This window comes from Drosophila suzukii, unplaced genomic scaffold (genome assembly GCF_043229965.1).
Source record: "Drosophila suzukii unplaced genomic scaffold, CBGP_Dsuzu_IsoJpt1.0 scf_13, whole genome shotgun sequence".
In the NCBI taxonomy this organism is placed as follows: Eukaryota; Metazoa; Arthropoda; class Insecta; order Diptera; family Drosophilidae; genus Drosophila; species Drosophila suzukii.
Genome location: NW_027255900.1, coordinates 686,322 through 692,774, shown reverse-complemented (window position 1 = coordinate 692,774; position 6,453 = coordinate 686,322). Strand labels below are relative to the sequence as shown.

At 51.3% G+C, this 6,453-nt stretch overlaps 1 pseudogene; it reads left to right on the top strand.

The window, feature by feature from the left end:
* The first annotated feature begins 260 nt into the window (after nucleotides 1-260).
* LOC136117385 (uncharacterized) lies at nucleotides 261-5,888 on the top strand (annotated as a pseudogene).
* Nucleotides 5,889-6,453: the final 565 nt, after the last annotated feature.

Genomic DNA, 6,453 nt, shown 5'->3' with positions numbered 1-6,453 from the left:
CCAACCATAATACATATACCAAAAGGGTTAAATATTATAGAATTACTTCTCAACGGGTGATATTCGAACTCATCACTCACTGTTCCTAATCCGTATTATTGGGTTTAATTCCGCAAAGTAACCAGGTCGGTGCTTGCTTCCAATTTCTATTTCTCCGATCCACTACTTTTTTGTCGACACCTCGTTCCACTGTTCCAGAAGTGGGCCAGGTTTCCTATTTATCCGACATAAACAAAGGCGAACAGATTCAGATTCAAATAAAGGTAATTTCTCTTTAAATGTCCGCTGGAAGTGATAACAACAAGTTGTCTATTCCACCTGCCGTAGTCCCAGGCATATCCGTAGATCCGCCCACACCCGAACTAACTGCCAAGACCTCGTCGCCCCGAAAAAGGGTCACCCGTGCAAACGTCAAAATGGCACTAACACCTTCCAAGATCGCTCTAAGCAAATTTACTGAGGTCTCAGATCGGCTGAGTGAGTTTGAATCCAGAGCAAACACTCCTTCGCCGATCCCTCCTACTCTGTCTATGCTGAACATCCGCCGCGAAGAAATACGCGCGTTATGGGACCGCATCAAGGCAGAATACGATGAATGCACCGGGTGCATAGCAGAAGCCGGAGACAGTGCAGCTGATAGTTTGCCAGTTCTCAAGGCTAAATACGGCTACTGCTATTCCGTTTACGAGAGATGTGGGGCTCAGATCGCGGATATGATAGCCCAGGCTCCCCAAGTTCAAGCTGTTCCTACCCAGACTTACATTCCCTCTGGATGTCGGCTGCCTCCGTGCGATACCGAGGTTTTCACCGGAGATTATCTGCGGTGGCCGACCTTTAGGGATCTGTTTACGGCCATTTACATAAACAATCCAAGGCTGACGCCAGTCGAAAAATTGTTTCACCTAAATGCCAAAACAAGCGGCGATGCACACACGATAGTGTCAAACTCTCCCCTTACTAACGACGGCTTTCGCTCAGCTTGGGCTAACCTAACTGAGCGTTTCGAAAACAAGCGGTTGTTAGTAAATAGCCAATTGAAAATACTTTTCAATGTGCAGTCCGTTAATCAGGAATCTGGGTCAGCTATCCGTGAACTTCAACGTACCATCCAGGGTTGCCTTACGGCTTTAGAAATGTCCGGAATTGAAACAGAAAATTGGGATTGCCTCCTAGTGTACATGTGCTCCTCCAAACTTCCTAAGCTCACGCTATCCTTGTGGGAACAGTCCCTGCACAATAAGGCAGAGATTCCGACGTGGCAGGAACTGAACGCCTTCCTTACGGAGCGTCACCGGACCTTAGAAGCCATAGACGACGTACGGCCGTCGGGATCGAGTCAATCTCTGCCAAAAACATCCGCCCCCACTGCAGCGCCTCGAAGAATAAATTCATACGAGACAAGGGTAGCACCCAAGCCAAAAGGATGTGACCTTTGTAAGAAGGAAAACCATCCTGTCCGCACATGTGCACGGTTCGTCCAGATGACGGTCGACGAGCGTTCGGCATACATAAAGAGGAAGCAGCTGTGTCTAAACTGCTTCGCACGTGGGCACCAGCTGCGTGATTGTGAGAGCACTCATAGTTGCTTTACGTGCCGCGGCCGCCATCACACCTTACTACACAGAGGCAACTCCTCCCAATCGCCTTCGAATCCCGCCCCAAGACCCAGATCAAGACCAAGTACACCAGTTGCCACCGCTTCCCGGTCCACGGACTCGACAGTACAAAATTACTTCGCGACGGGGTATAGATCCGTCTTGCTGGGCACCGCCATAATTGACATATGTCACTTGGGGTCGAATTTTAAAGCTCGTGCCTTGATAGATTCAGGATCAGAGGCAACCTTCATTTCTGAGCGGCTGTTCAATCTAATTAAGTTGCCTCACCAGGTAATCCGAGCCCAAGTATCAGGCTTAAACCAGACAGTATCCGCTGAATCCAAAAAGCTCTGTCAGTTTACCATCCGTTCTCCGACCAGGCCTGGCTTGCAAATAAACACGACGGCCTATGTTCTTCCTCAATTAGCTGGAAACCTTCCATCTTGTCCGATTCCGCAACAGTTTCTACGGGATCTTCCCGAACTGTCACTAGCGGATCCAAAGTTCTACGAGAGTGCACAGATAGATATTCTGGTCGGGGCCGACATACTGCCATCCATTCTCCTAAGCGGCACCCGGCCGAATATTTGTGGCTCTCTTCTCGGGCAAGAAACCATTTTCGGGTGGATCCTAACAGGACCCGTTCCTGCTCCAAGGGAAAATCAGATTTCCGTTTTTTCCACACGAATCTCCCACACAGTTGACACGTCCCTGGATAGGCTTCTCACCAAATTTTGGGAGGTGGAGGATCTGCCAGTAGAAGTGACAAAATCTTCCGATTTGGCTTGTGAGGAAAATTTTCTCCGAACGACTACGAGAGACGATAACGGCAGGTATGTCGTAAGTCTTCCGTTTCGTGATCCTCAAAACGTAAAATCCGCCCTCGGTCACTCCAGATCCTCCGCGTTGTCGCAGTTCCTAAGAACCGAGCAACGCCTGAAGAGGGACTGTCAGCTGAAAGCCAAATACGACTCCGTGATTCAAGAGTATCTCGACCTCAATCACATGAAAGAGGTCCGTCCTACCCATAATTCTGCCAGTTATTACCTTCCGCATCATGCCGTGCTCAAGCCGGAAAGTACAACCACTAAGTTACGTGTGGTTTTCAATGCCTCCAGCCCTTCAGAGAATGGGGTCAGCTTAAATGATATCCTTCATGCTGGCCCAGTCTTACAGTCCGATCTAACTATCCAGATCCTGAAGTGGCGATGTTTCCGATACGTCTACAGTGCCGATATCGAGAAAATGTATCGGCAGATATGGGTAGATCCGAAGCATTCCCCGTTCCAACGCATTTTATTCCGCAACAGCGAGGGGCACATTCGAGATTTCGAATTGCAGACGGTAACTTTTGGAGTCAATTGCGCGCCATTCCTGGCCATTCGAGTCCTGCAAAAGTTGGCAACTGACGTGCAGCTCAGCCATCCAAGAGCGAGCAATGTCATTCGAAATAATATGTATGTAGACGATGTCCTTGCGGGAGCTGACTCCGCCGAGGACGCTAAGTCCATTGTTCGCGAGCTACAAAGTGCTCTAGATTCCGCGGGGTTTCCACTGAGAAAATGGACCTCCAACAACAAAGAAATATTAGCTCATATCCAAAGCGATCATCTTCTGACAGCCGACTTTCTCGAGATCGACACTGAGAGCACAGCCAAAACTCTCGGCGTACGATGGAAGGCGACGTCCGATGAGTTCTTTTTCGTCCCACCAGATTTAGCAACGGAAATCTCCCACACGAAACGACAAGTCCTTTCCCAAATTGCCAAGCTATTTGATCCAGCAGGCTGGCTCGCTCCATTTGTTGTGTGTGCCAAAATCTTTATGCAAGAGATTTGGCTTCAGGATCTAGGCTGGGACGATAAACTTCCAATTGAGCTGTGCCAAAGGTGGAACAGCTTTCTCCAGAGCTATTCGGTCCTAGACCAGGTCAGAATACCCAGATGGGTTTCCTTCCGTCCAGAGTTCCGCGTAGAGCATCACGGATTCTGTGACGCCTCGCAAAAGGCATACGGTGCTGCGATCTATGTGCGCGTAGAAGTGGGCCATAAGACGATGGTGCACTTGCTCACGGCCAAGACGCGTGTGGCGCCAGTCAAAACGGTGTCCCTTCCCAGGCTGGAGTTATGTGGGGCTCTCCTTTTGTCCGAGATGGCCGAAGCCATTCTTCCAAATATGCCGAGGCTGACCTCAAAATTCCACTGTTGGACCGATTCCACGATTGTGCTAGCATGGTTAGCAAAACCAGCGTGCCATTGGACTACGTTCGTTGCCAACAGGGTGACGAAGATCACCGAGTCCACTGAGGCGGCCAATTGGTCGCACGTTCAATCCGAACATAATCCAGCTGATTTGGCTAGTCGAGGAGTTCCCCTTCAAGAGCTGGTGGATAACCCGCTTTGGTGGCATGGACCCACTTGGCTGCAACGTCCACGCGATCAGTGGCCTAGCCAGGGAACCGACCTGCCGGTGACTGAGATCGAAAAGCGTGCCGTTAAAGTCCATTTGGCGTCTATGCCGTCAGAAGATTTCCTAGATCGCTTTTCCAATTTAGATAGAGCTTTGCGGGTCCTCGCGTATGTCCATCGATTTGTCCAACGATGTCGAAGACAATCACCGCCTTCCGGGGTCCGTCTAGAGGCCCAGGACGTTGCCGCCGCGGAAGAACTCATGACGATTTGCACTCAGCGCAGGTATTTTTCTGAAGAATACCGCTGCTTGAGTCAGAAGCGTCCTGTGCCCGCGGCGAGTTCGATTCTCTCCCTGAACCCCTTTCTAGATAAGAAAGGGGTAATCAGGGCATGCGGCCGCGTAACGGCCTCCGACAGTTTGCGGTATGATGAACGACATCCGATAATCCTGCCGTACGAATGTGCACTCTCGCGGCTTCTGGTCAAATTCACGCATCTCATTACGTTGCATGGTGGCAACCAGTTAGTGGTGCGTCTCACTCGGTCCAGATACTGGGTTCCGAGAATAAAGAACTTGGTGAAGGCAGTGGTTAACTCCTGCAAGGTCTGCGTTATCCACAAAAAGAGATTGCAAGTCCAGATGATGGGAAGTTTTCCGAAAGAGCGAGTGTCCTTTTCCCGCCCGTTCACGTACACAGGGATGGACTACGCCGGCCCGTTTGACATAAAAAATTATACCGGAAGAGCTTGTCTCATTACGAAAGGGTATGTGTTGGTTTTCGTTTGTTTTTCTACAAAGGCCATCCATCTAGAGCCTACATCCGACTTAACGACTGAAAAGTTTTTGGCCGCTTTCGCTCGTTTCGTCTCTAGAAGAGGGTGTCCTCGCCAAGTCCAATCCGACAATGGAAAGACCTTCGTCGGCGCCTCCACCGTGCTTTCCCGAGACTTCCTGCAAGCCGTTAAGGAGTCTGTGACCGATGCCTATAGTCATCAGCAGCTCACCTGGCAATTCATTCCTCCGGGGGCACCCCACATGGGAGGCCTATGGGAAGCTGGTGTCAAGAGCTTCAAGACCTTGTTTTACAAGTCCACCGCTACGCGGAAGTACACCTTTGAAGAGCTGTCCACCCTCCTAGCGAGAATCGAAGCTTGTCTGAATTCCAGACCGCTATCTCCCATGTCCGAGGATCCAACTGATCTCTTAGCATTGACACCAGGGCACTTTCTTGTTGGTGGACCTCTTCTATCCATAGTGGAACCTGAAGTAAAGGGCGAATCCAAGTCCATTCTGAACCGGTGGCAGCACTTAAAGTCTCTCCATCAACAATTCCGCACTCGATGGAAGGATGAGTACCTTAAGGAGCTCCACAAGCGCAACAAGTGGCAAGTCCCCACAGAAAATCTGCGTGTTGGCGATCTGGTCGTCATTAAGGATGACAATTTGCCCTCAAATGAGTGGCGACTCGGAAGAATAGACTCCGTTTTTCCGGGAGCCGATGGTAATGTCCGCGTAGTCGACATTCGTACGACACGCGGCATTGTCAAACGTCCAGTGACCAAGGTGGTTCTTCTTCCAAGAGAGCCGCCCAAAACTACCTCGTAACGAGCCGCGTTTCTTACACACCCTAGTCCGTAGCCATTTTCCACGTCAGTGTTAATCAGCCGTTTGTTTTTTTCCTTATCCACACTCTAAACAGGAAAATGGCTCCCCGTCCACGTAGCGCTCAGGCTCTGGATAGCAGACGTACTCGAGGTACTCAGTCCTACCGATGCCGAGTCTGCCGCGGAATCCATCCTCTTCGGAAGTGTCAGAGGTTCCTAAAGCTGAGCGCAGAGAAGCGGCTGCGGGCAGTGCTTATTAACAAGTACTGCGCGAACCGTCTCGCACACGAGCACTCCACTGGGAGCTGTCGTAGCGGTGACCGGTGCAGAACGTGCAACCGGGATCATCACACGCTACTGCACATGCATGACCTTGGTTCCCGGAAAAAGTCCGGCTCCAAGCAAAAGTCCCGCTCCAAGCAAAAGTCCCGCTCCAAGCTACAGCCCGCTTCTCCGCAGCGTTCGCGCCGGCAAGATCCGCCAACTCGCCAAACGCCTGCTCCTCCACCGCGCTCAGCATCCTCGACACCAGCGTCGTCGCTCGCCGCACTTCTCCAGCGGCATAGCGTTAATATCCTCCCGACTGCTGTGGTGATCGTCGAGACCGGAGAGAAGAAGTTCGACACCGCCGCACTCATCGATCCGTGCACCCCGACAAGCTCCATTGATGCATCCCTGGCCGCCGCGTTGCGTTTGCCGACAACGAACGTGGGCGACGAGAGCATATGCACGGCGACGATTCGTTCGAAGGTCGACGAGGCCATCAAGCTGGAGGTGGTCCTCAAGATCGAGCCTAACGTGCGCATCCGCACTCCCATCCGTGCGCTCAGTGAGAGCGT